The 11,389-nt window shown below is 38.2% G+C and overlaps 1 protein-coding gene across 2 annotated transcripts in view; it reads right to left on the bottom strand.

Moving 5' to 3' along the window:
• Window positions 1–11,389, bottom strand: part of smchd1 (structural maintenance of chromosomes flexible hinge domain containing 1) — a 204,794-nt gene that overhangs the window by 145,648 nt on the left and 47,757 nt on the right. The gene's annotated exons all lie outside the window — the stretch shown is intronic.

Below are 11,389 nucleotides of genomic sequence, written 5' to 3'. Positions count from 1 at the left end.
ACGCACACACACACACAGGGTGGGGAAGCAAAATTTACAATATTTTGAGGCAGGGATTGAAAGACAGTGTATGACCAATTAGTTTATTGAAAGTCATGAGAATTTTTTTGCCACAAGAAAATGTACATAATAGAAAATGTTTTTATTCTATGTGTCCTCCTTCTTTCTTAATAACTGCCTTCACACACTTCCTGAAACTTGCGCAAGTGTTCCTCAAATATTCGGGTGACCACTTCTCCCATTCTTCTTTAATAGTATCTTCCAGACTTTCTCGTAATAGTTTTGCTCATAGTCATTCTCTTCTTTCCATTCTAAACAGTCTTTATGGACACTCCAACTATTTTTGAAATCTCCTTTGGTGTGACGAGTGCATTCAGCAAATCACACACTCTTTGACGTTTGCTTTCCTGATTACTCATATGGGCAAAAGTTTCTGAAAAGGTATGGATAATAGTGTTAGGTATGATTATGACATCAATATATGTTTGGTTTCAAAACAATTGACGTAGTGCCTGCTGAGAAAAAACAACAAGAAGTGTGTATTATTACATAATTAGCTGTGCAATTGCATTTTTGTTTGGTTATATATATATATATATATATATATATATATATATATATATATATATACACATATACATACATATATATATATACATACATATATATACACACACATATATATATACATACATATATATATATACATACACACACACACATATATATACACACACATATATATATATATATATAGACACACACACACACATACTGGGTACTCAACACATTACAGTGACAATACCTCAAATAAGGATATGAGGATATACATTTAACATATATCCTTAGTGTCCAGCCAGGGTCAAAGTACAATATATATTTATCTCTATTGCTTCTTGGTTGATTGACATGCTTGTTTTTATTCTGTATATATATTTATACTTTTTTTTCTTTTCTTTTAAACTGCTCTGCACTATGCCCCACAAGCAAGTTGTCTCATTTAATTTCGTTGCACAAACGTATAATGACAATAAAGGCATTCTATTCTATTCTATTCTATTCTATTCTATTCTATTCTACATATACAGATATACAAACACACACACAAATTATATGTATAGTTTAATCTATCTACCATCTATCTATAAATATATGTAAAAAATATACTTGCTTCAACCCCGATTCAGTGGTTTCTGTGTTTTAATCCACATTGTGTCCAGAGTGCTAGAAACCTTCCATGACAGTAACAACACTGATGACGTATCCCTTTTCTTATGGGCAGCATGACAAAAAACAGAGATAAAATCATTCTGTATTTTATATTCTTTAAAAAAAGGAATCACTCACTTTGGTCCACAGACACTGGTGACAATGAAGGACGCTTTCCCCTCTGCATTCATAGGTTGGGATGTAACATTTGCTGCCACCTTAGATGACACAATCATTACATTTTTCTGGTTAAATCAGATTGCGAACCTCATGTGGTCTTAGTCTGTTTTTTGTCAAATTCACCTTCAGTGCCTGTTGTGAAGACTTCAGATGGACCACCACCCTCTGGTCTCTAGAGGGATTTCCCCACTTGTCGCATAGTTGGACGAGGAACGGTGTGGGGATGCTGTGGTTGTTCAACACCTGCAAAGGCTGATGGGAAACAAAAGGTGCTGTAACCGTAATGTCTGAGTTTTGGACACTCACAACAGAGCAAAAGCACAAAACTAGTGGAGGGGAAATAAAAAGCTGAAACACAGTTAAATGAAGGTTATGATCAACATGCCACTTGTGGGAAAAAATATGGGGGATGTTTTTATCCATGAAAATATGGCAAAACGACATGACACCTAACCACAGTCAGCCTGTAAAGACCACAAAGCCTGTGAAAAGATTTCTTGCAGCTGTTTTTCATTTTATGGAATATTTGAATCCATTTTTTCAATTAAATTCATCAAGTACAATACATTTCATTCTTTCATGACTCGTGTATGTGGACAAAGGCTCCTGTAGTTTCATTAAAATTTGTAATATTTTTTGTGAGGGTCATTTATAATATATTAATACACTGAATCACTTCATATTCCTTCTATTTGAGCTGTAGTCTTAGAGCTTTTTTTTTTAAACTTTATTTTTCTTATTTTACTACAAATATGGTTAAGCATACATAAAACAAACAACAGGATCAGGGAGTCACGACTTACATAGGAAAAAAAAAAACATAATGGCTAAAATTTACTTAGGTGGTCAAATGAGTGGCCATTTTTGTCAAAAAAAAAGTTGTAAGAAATGCATAGAACTGTGTTGAAATAATGCTAATCCATTTGTGCACAGACTACTGATATTATTTGACAGTGGAAGCTATATTTTCAGAAATACTGGATTTTGAATAGCACGCGTATGTGAAAACTTTTGCTGGTGGACGGACGTGACATTATCCATGATGATCTGGTCAGTACCAGTACTTTATTAGTAATAAACTCATATACTTATTATTGCTAATTCTCCTCTTATTCATAAATGTTAGTATTGTGGATCTAAAACAATAACAGCTGACACAAAAACACAAAATGTGGCAGTGGACGGATGTGACATGGTTGTTACAGATCCATCATACTGATGCTCGGCAGCCATGTCACCGTTTCCACAAATGATCCCTGTGCAAAAACTAGTATCAGAATTATTTATTGTATAGTTTATCATCATACTAAAGAGTAAATAACAATATAGAATTATTTCTTTATAAAAATGCTTATTATTAGAAAACTGTTGATTTAAAAAGTGAAGTGTGACATTCTTAAGGGATTCATAAGGGATGAAAATAACAGCAGATTTAGAAATCTACAGATTGTGTCAAACCCTGGTCCTACCTGTGTGGGCCCACTGACTAGTTTAAGCTGTGCAGGAACTCCAGCGGTCACTTTGACCATGACCTGGTCCACGTAGCTCCTGAAAGTGAAGCTCATCTCCCTGGGGCCGAGGGTCCCAGACTGGAAGCAGACCCCTGTGACCAGCACAGAACAGCTGCTCTCCTGATTTCAACACAGAACAAAGACGCTGCAATTAAATATGGCATCCATTTACATCTTTGAAATATATGTTAAAAAGGTGCGTTCTGCTGTTTTACAAAAGAAATGTAATAATATTATTAACCACCAGCCAATGCAAACACTCATAATGCCCTCTGGTCTGTAGGGGGCGTCTTTACAGCTCTGACATAAATGAACCACAATTTGTCACATGCTACTTGCAGTTAAGAAACTTGTGGTTGCAGATGTTTACAACAGGAAACCTTTACTAGTGGGTGGGTGAGAACAAGAGAGAGAGAGATGATGCCTCGAGTGAAATGAAAGGATGAAATAAAGTTGCCTTGTAGGAAGTAGAGCATCCAGTGGGACTGGATCAACACATTAAAAAACTAGAAAAGCACCCGGAGAGCACAGACCTCCACCAAGGCAGATCAGTGGGCCCTCGTGCCTCGTGAGTCTCCAAACACATCCTCATCAAAGCTGATAAACATATTTAGAAGTAAATGTATGTATATGAAACTGTTTTGTTTGAGCAGCAGAATAACCCAACTTCCAGGAGTCCCTAGATTAGGTCATGACCTTTGACCTCAGAGATACAAATCTCAATCAGGAATTCTCATAAAAAGAAGGAGTGCTTCTTCTGCTGCAAGGACAGTATGGTTTCAGTCTTAAAGGATGTTGCTTCTCTGGGCCTTATCGCTGACAGGCTGAACTCCTCCACACTCACATCCTGTGTCTGGACATTTTAATGACAAATGAAGGCAGGAGGGGAGTCATATAATAAGCAGAAAGGTGGAACTGAGAGGAGTAAGGAGAAAGAGTACTTTTAGGCCACAGCTGCTTATGACCAAAGGGTTGCTGGTTCGATTCCCCAGACTGGCAGAAGGTTGTTGGCTGATGTGCCGTTGAGCAAGGAATTCAACCCCCAATTTGCTCCCCAGGTGCTTGATATGGCAGCCCCACTGCTCCTCGTCTGCAGTGTGTGGTGTGTTCCTGCCTGTTCTAGTGATGGCTTAAATGCAGGTGGTGCATGTCTATGTGCGATCTACACACTGACACAGGCTGTTTGTTCTTTATCCAAAGAAAAATTCCAGACTTTTTCAAAACTGATAATTTTTCCCCAAGACCTTGACTTTATGTACTTTTATACTTGCATGCCTGTAAGTAGTAGAAAAGTTGATTTGAATAAATGTAAAAAGGAATGAATGCATAATTTGCAGTAAATTGTAAAAAATGTTAAAATAAAATGTTTTACTGACAGAAACCTTTTCAAAATCTATGAAAATCACAAAAGTGCATGGATATCACACATTAGTTTCAGGAGAGCACAGCCAGAGGAATAAAAGTATGAATGTATAGATGGATGTATGGATGTATAGTAAAGTAACAAATTTAACCAATTCTTAATAGCGTTAACATATACAGGTTTGTGTACAAACTGTTAAAATAATTCAACATTATATCCCTGAAATTGAGTTTCGGGGATATGGTTTTACCCTGAACACTGCTGCTGGATCCACTGCCGGATATGCTTTGTTTGAATGCAGTAACGAAGATAGATTTGGTTGGATTTCTTCTCCTTGATAACCAACATAGGGGACCCCTGGTGGAAGAACCCTATCGATTTCAACTTCACCATGAGTGTTAGAAGTCATCAAAATGGGGAGGCTTTAGTTGAAAATCTGTTTTTTTGGACATAAATCAAGCAATAACAAGAAAAACACTCAAAGAGCGCAGACCTCCGCCAAGGCAGATCAGTGCCATGCCCCCCCCCCCCGATCACCACCAAGATTTAATCATTTGTTCCTTGTGCCAGTATCAACATTTCCTGAAATTTTCATCCAAATCCATCGATAACTTTTTGAGTTATCTTGCACATGGACAGACAGACAAACAGACAAACCAATGCCAGCAAAAACATAACCTCCTTTGCGGAGGTAACAAGCCGATTGAAACAAAATTTGGTTCATATTGATCGTATTATAAATGTCCATTTTCTCTCTACCATCCAGAGTTCATATGGTGTCATTTTCATTCACTAGGTGGAAAAACTGGTTCTCTGACCACTATTCTGCCACTATCAGGTCCATGTAGCTCAAATTGAGTTCATATCGGTTGTATAACAATTATCATGGAAAAATGTATATGCAGCAGTGGACTGAAGGATATCGGGGATATACCCTTGCTGTCGGCCCCCGACAGTGTAAGCCTCATTTTTATATGCTTTCCTCATGTATTTCTTATCTTACCAGATAATGGGCCTTTGAGCATCCTCTAAAATTCGACTGAGAAAAACTTTTTTTCTACACTTTTTAAGACTTTCAAGACTTGTGCAAGCACCCTGTGGCAAATAAAGAATCTTCATCTTAAGTGCCATTAAAAAACAAAACAGTGTTGGTGTCTGTGTAAGTTCTCATTTACACAGGTCATCGTTCTTCTAGGTTCAACTGGACTAGTTTTGCTCTTTTAAAAAAGTTTCATTTCTCACCCAAGAGACTTCTTCAGTTCTATTGCTGATGGGGGAAAGTGGACTTGTGTGTGAGATTCAAGGTTTTTCAGGAGGGGGTGGGTCCAGGTGTGGAAGGTCATTTGTTAAGCTGTTTTGGGAGGCTGTTTAAAATGGTGTTGTAGGTTTTTGGTAAGTAGTGTCTCAGACCAACACCTCTGTTCAGGGAAGGATTTTCCACTTTCAAAAAAATGTCATCTTTGACTCTTCTCTCCAACCTTTTGTCTTTTCTGACCAATATCCTGACATTACTGTCTTCAAAGAGGTGTCCTTTCTCTTCTTGGTGAAGACAGACTGCAAAGTGTTGGCCTGAGGTGGGGGTTCTCCTGTGCTGAGTCATCCATTTGTGGAGGGGTTGTTTATTTTTTCCTATGTGGAAGTCGTACATTCCTCACTGCACTGAACATAGACAACATTGCTTTGTCTCTCCCTTGGTAGTTCGTCCTTGGGGCGGACTAAAGCCCCTCTCAGGGTGTTGGTGGGTTTGAAATATTTGACAGCAGGGAGGAAAAGTCAGAAAAAGAAAGGCATGAGAAACTATGCAGGAATTTCAATCAACACAACATCTCGGTATATTTCGGACGAGAGACGAAACATTTTCAAAAGAGCAAAGCTAGTCCAGTTGAACTATCAAGAAGAAAACAGTGTTGCCTCTGATTTTTTCCATTTGAAAGAAAATACATCTAAGTTTGTCTTAATAAGGCCATATAAGTACATAATGCATAATACTGTGCACATAATATTTCATCATGAGAACAAACCTGCTTTAGAATATTGATCTTACTCCACTCTGGTTTTGTTGCATGTAATAAGCACAATATGTTTTGGCATTTTTCCCATTATGTCCATTATGGTCTTTAAGCAAATTGCTCTTTACTCTTGAAATCTACCCAAACAACATGCATGTACCCAATGGCAATACCCAACAATATACCCAAGATATTTAGGCTATTTGGCTTATTTTCTCTGATAAACAGGTAAACATGAAAATCTGACTTGAAATGTTCGGTTCCCACCTGCCACGTTAAGACCAGAGCTGATTTGTTGAGACCCTCAGCTTCCACTGTGATACAGTTCACACAGGTGGAGGTTAACGTCTTGGTTACGTTCTCATACTGGTCCACAAGATCCAAGACTGTACAAGGAAACAGCAGAGTTACATGTAGTGTGAAACCACATCCTTATACCCAGCGTGTGTTGTGAGCTGATTCATACTTACTGATGTTTCCAGACATGGGCTCCCCAAGTCTGGCGGTGTTCTGGGACAGTGTTGCTTTTAGCCGGGATGGTTCATTTGGATGAGGCCTGGAAACAAAAACATACTCTAGGTGTTCTCCCTGTTGAGGTCTGTAGTGTTGTATTTAATATACAAGGTGTCCACAAGTCTCTTTAAACTTCAATTTTTTTTTACAAAAGCAATTGATGAGATATATTAATGAGATTTGTTCCATGTACTCAGTGGTTATTACAGTTGTAATCATATTGTGAGATCATGTGCAGTCGAGTTATTGGTCCATTTTTTTCTTCAATGAGAGATCAATTTCTGCAAATGCTGACTTTGACCTTTTGACTGAATATGCGTCACCACAACTGGATGACCTTCGACCAGCCATCATTTTCCAGGTAGATGTTGCACCACCACCTTGGGGACTGCATATTGGTGGGTTCCTAAATCAAACATTTCCAGACCAGTGGATTGAAAGGGATGGTCCAATGCCCTGGAAACCTCCCTCACCAGATATCACTGCCCTGAATTTCTTTCTATTGGGTTATGTGACAGATATCATGTACTGAACAAAGATATGGGACAGCAACGACCTGAAATAAAACATCACTGATGCCATTGACACCATTGATGAGGCTATTATACAGCCAACATGGAAACAAATCCAGTACTGTGTGGATGTGATTCATGTAACTAATGGTGTCCATATAGAGGTGGATTAAGGCCCAGTTTATATGACACCGCTCTTGGGTGAAAATGACAAAATGTTTTATCAGATGTTCCCTTCATTTAGACGGCAACAGCGTTATGGGGGTTTGAAAATGCAAAAAAGTGACACCACCTTCCAGAGTGGAAATCTAAAAAACACTTCACTCTCGCGTCACCGTCTAAAGCAGGGGTCTCAAACATGTGGCCCGGGGGCCAAATGCCAAAGGTTCCAATCCGGCCCCTGGGATGAATTTGCAAAGTGTGAAAGTTCAACAGTCAAGGCTGTCGAACTCATTTTAGTTCAGGTTCCACATATAGACCAATATGATCTCAAACAAGAAAAGTACTCAGAGAGCATAGACCTCCACCAAGGCAGATCAGTGGGCCCCCGTGGTCCCCCACCCCTGATCACTACCAAAATTTAATAATTTCTTCCTTGTGCCAGTATCAACATTTCCTGAAACTTTCATGAAAATCTGTCTGTAACTTTTTGAGTTATCTTGCTAACAAACAAATAAACACGCACGCAAACACACAAAGCAAAGCGATCACAATACCTCTTGGCGGAGGTAATAAAATAATAGCATAATAACCAACAAAAAATAATGACTTCATATTTTCTTCTTGGTTTGATGTGAAAAAAAAAAAAAAAAATTACATCATGCCTATAAATATTGACAATTTAAAATCTGTCTTTGTTTTAGTGCAAAAAATAACATTAAATTATGAAAATATTTACATTTACTAACTATCCTGTAACAATAAAATTTGAATAACCTGAACATATATGAACAACCTGAAATGTCTAAAGAAAATTAAGCACAATTTTAACAATTTTCTGCCTGTTATTAAGTGTTTAGTGTCTTTTTGTAGATCAAGATCCATTGCACATGTACAGGGGTTGGACAAAATAATGGAAACACCTTCACCTCAAGATGATAATGCCCCAATCCATACAGCTAGAATTGTTAAAGAATGGCATGAGGAACATTCTAATGAAGTTGAGCATCTCATATGGCCGGCACAGTCCCCAGACCTCAACATTATTGAGCATTTATGGTCAGTTTTAGAGATTCAAGTAAGACGTCGATTTCCACCGCCATCGTCTCTAAAAGAGTTGGAGGGTATTCTAACTGAAGAATGGCTTAAAATTCCTTTGGAAACAATTCACAAGTTGTATGAATCAATACCTCGGAGAATTGAGGCTGTAATTGCCGCAAAAGGCGGACCTACACCATATTAAATTATATTTTGTTGATTTTTTAAGGTGTTTCCATTATTTTGTCCAACCCCTGTAGAAATGATAGGTTGAGGTATAATATTGTTAAAATTGCACTTATTTGTCTTAAGAAATTTCATTTTTTTCAAGTTATTCACATCTTTTTTGTTTAGATAGTTTATAAAAGTAAGTATTTTCATAATTTAATGGGGGGGGGGTTGCACTAAAACAAAGACAAAAATTTGGAGTTGTCATTATTTATCAGTTATTATGTTATTATTTTACTGGTCTGGCCCACTGGAGATTAAATCAGGCTGAATGTGGCCCCTGAAAGAAAATGAGTTTGAGACCCCTGGTCTAAAGGGTTGAAAACGCAAACCTGTGTTTTCTTGTCACGTAGAGTTTACATCACAGGCACGCGCCAGTACAGGAAAACAACATGTTGGATTATTTCCCTGTGACGGACCTTCAAGTTGCCCTACCTGCTCTAATTTACATCCAAGAGTTGTTTCAGCACTTGTCATAACTCTTTATAGAGAGTAGCCTTCGGTTTCCTGTTTTGTGACTGTTTTTCACACTAGGAGAGAACAGGAAGAAAATAGAACGGTTCTACGCAGGTGCTTGGTGGTGGTGATCCCATCTAGCCACCTGATGTGCATAGGAAATTTGACACACTTTTGTGTGTTCGTCTGCATTTCCCCCAAAACTCACGTCTAAAAGCAGAATTAAAAGTAAGAACACAACGCCACTTTTGTGTTTTTGGTTCAGATTGTTACCATCTAAACGTAGCCTCAATGAAGAAAAAAATATTCAATGTCTACTTTTCATTTTGTAATCATTTCCACAGATTTGTCTGTTGATTTGCTTTTATAATACATTTGTTAAATTGTAAAGGGACTTTATGATCACCCTGTGTACTAGTATGGATCTTCTCATGTCACTTTGAAACATAACAAAGCATGCTACCCAAAATGTAGCTCTGTCCTTTTACAAACTGAATACAGTGAAGTAGGAGACTTACACTATGCTAAAGGACACAGAGATGCTCTGGTCTTGGTAGGACACCTGGTAGAATCGCTCTTCTTGCACCTGTGTTGGTACGTGGACGTCAGGCAGTTCCCCCTCTGACAGATCCTTCACATTTCCATCACTTGTCCAGTTAACCTTCGACACAGATCACACAATTCATTCAAGGTTCTGTACTTTCCTTAGTGCACACACTCTTTAATTGTTGCAGATAATATAAAACCTTACCTTGATCTTGGAGGCTATAGCCGGAGTGATGTCTACCTTTCTGTTCCCCTCATCGTATAACCTATAGAACAGGTTCTCCAGGGTGCCACCAGCCTGCCACTCAATCCTCTCGTTGTTTTTCAACACCAGAATGTCATTGTTGTGACAGTTGTGACAGCAGACTTCCATTCGACAGACTCTGGAGCTGGGTTCCACCCTCAGCTCCCTGGTGACCGACGCTATGCTCAGGTGATTCTGTTAGAAAAAGAACGAAGAGTGTGTTTATGATATTTTGTTCATGTTTTTATTTTATTTTTCATTTAACATGTTTTATATTTTCTTTTTTTCTGCTCAGTTTACTCAGTTCTGGTTCTAGTTATTGTTCTCATTATAATTATCACCATGGTTGTTATTGTTACTATTGCTGATATTTTCTTGTGAGGGTCTTCGCCACCTTCTTTTTTTTTTTCTCCCCCTTTCACTCTCTCCTTCTCTCTTCCCCTGTTCCTTACTGTCAGGTCTGGCATCAAAATGTGGTTCAATGAAACCCAAAATAAACACAATGGAATATCAAGGGGAGCCTCATATACTTTATGAAGTTCCCCTTGGAGAAGCAAATTTGTTCAGCGCAATGAGGCAGCCAGACCACCATTCTGCTGTTATAATGCTGGACAAGACAAGTAAATAAAGAAGAAAAACAACAAAGTACAGACTGAAACATCACGACCAAAGGTTTAGATGGAAAGCTTAAGTGTTTATTTCTACTCACTGGTACATCGAACTGAACTTTGAGTGTCTGGGGTTCTCCTCCGACTATTTTTACTTTAATGGGCTTTGTTACATGTTGTCCGACTCCTGTCCTGCTGCAGTCAATGTATATGGTCTGCAACCCTGGAATCTGAAGAAAGAAACAAGAAACACACAGTTGCCACAAAAATTAATAAGAATAAAAAGGAAAAAATAGGACCAATGGCCCTGTAGCTTACTGGCCAAATTAAAAGCTTTGGGAAATGTATCCAGATGCCATTTATTATCACCCAGTTTATTATATTACAGAAAAAGCCCATGTTTTGGTCATATTCCAATCAGATCTGTAAAAAATTCTAATTCCAACTTGATATCATTGATACTTAATGATTTATTGGATCAATCCACTTCCTATCTCTTATAATGGGAAAATTTTTCAAAGTCGCACCAAATCCAGAATCAGATCCGAATCGAAATAATTTCAATAGCTTGTGTTGACATCATCATAAAGAAGCTGTATACCAAGTTTGAAGTGTGATGACTGTCAGGTTGTGATGTCAGCTTGGAGGTGTCTCCAGCTGGTGACTGTGAGTTGCAGCTCGTTGGTAATACTGCACACCTGGGCCCAGTGTGCAGAGATTATTTAAGCTCCTCCAGTTACACTCATTTGCTCTCTGACTCTCTCCCTGACCTGACCTCCTCCCAGGTATCCACAGCTTTTGTTGGGTTATGTT

The sequence above is a fragment of the Sphaeramia orbicularis genome, chromosome 20 (assembly GCF_902148855.1).
Source record: "Sphaeramia orbicularis chromosome 20, fSphaOr1.1, whole genome shotgun sequence".
Lineage (NCBI taxonomy): Eukaryota > Metazoa > Chordata > Actinopteri > Kurtiformes > Apogonidae > Sphaeramia > Sphaeramia orbicularis.
The sequence above is the reverse complement of the archived record's forward strand: the minus strand, read 5'-3'. Positions and strand labels throughout refer to the sequence as shown.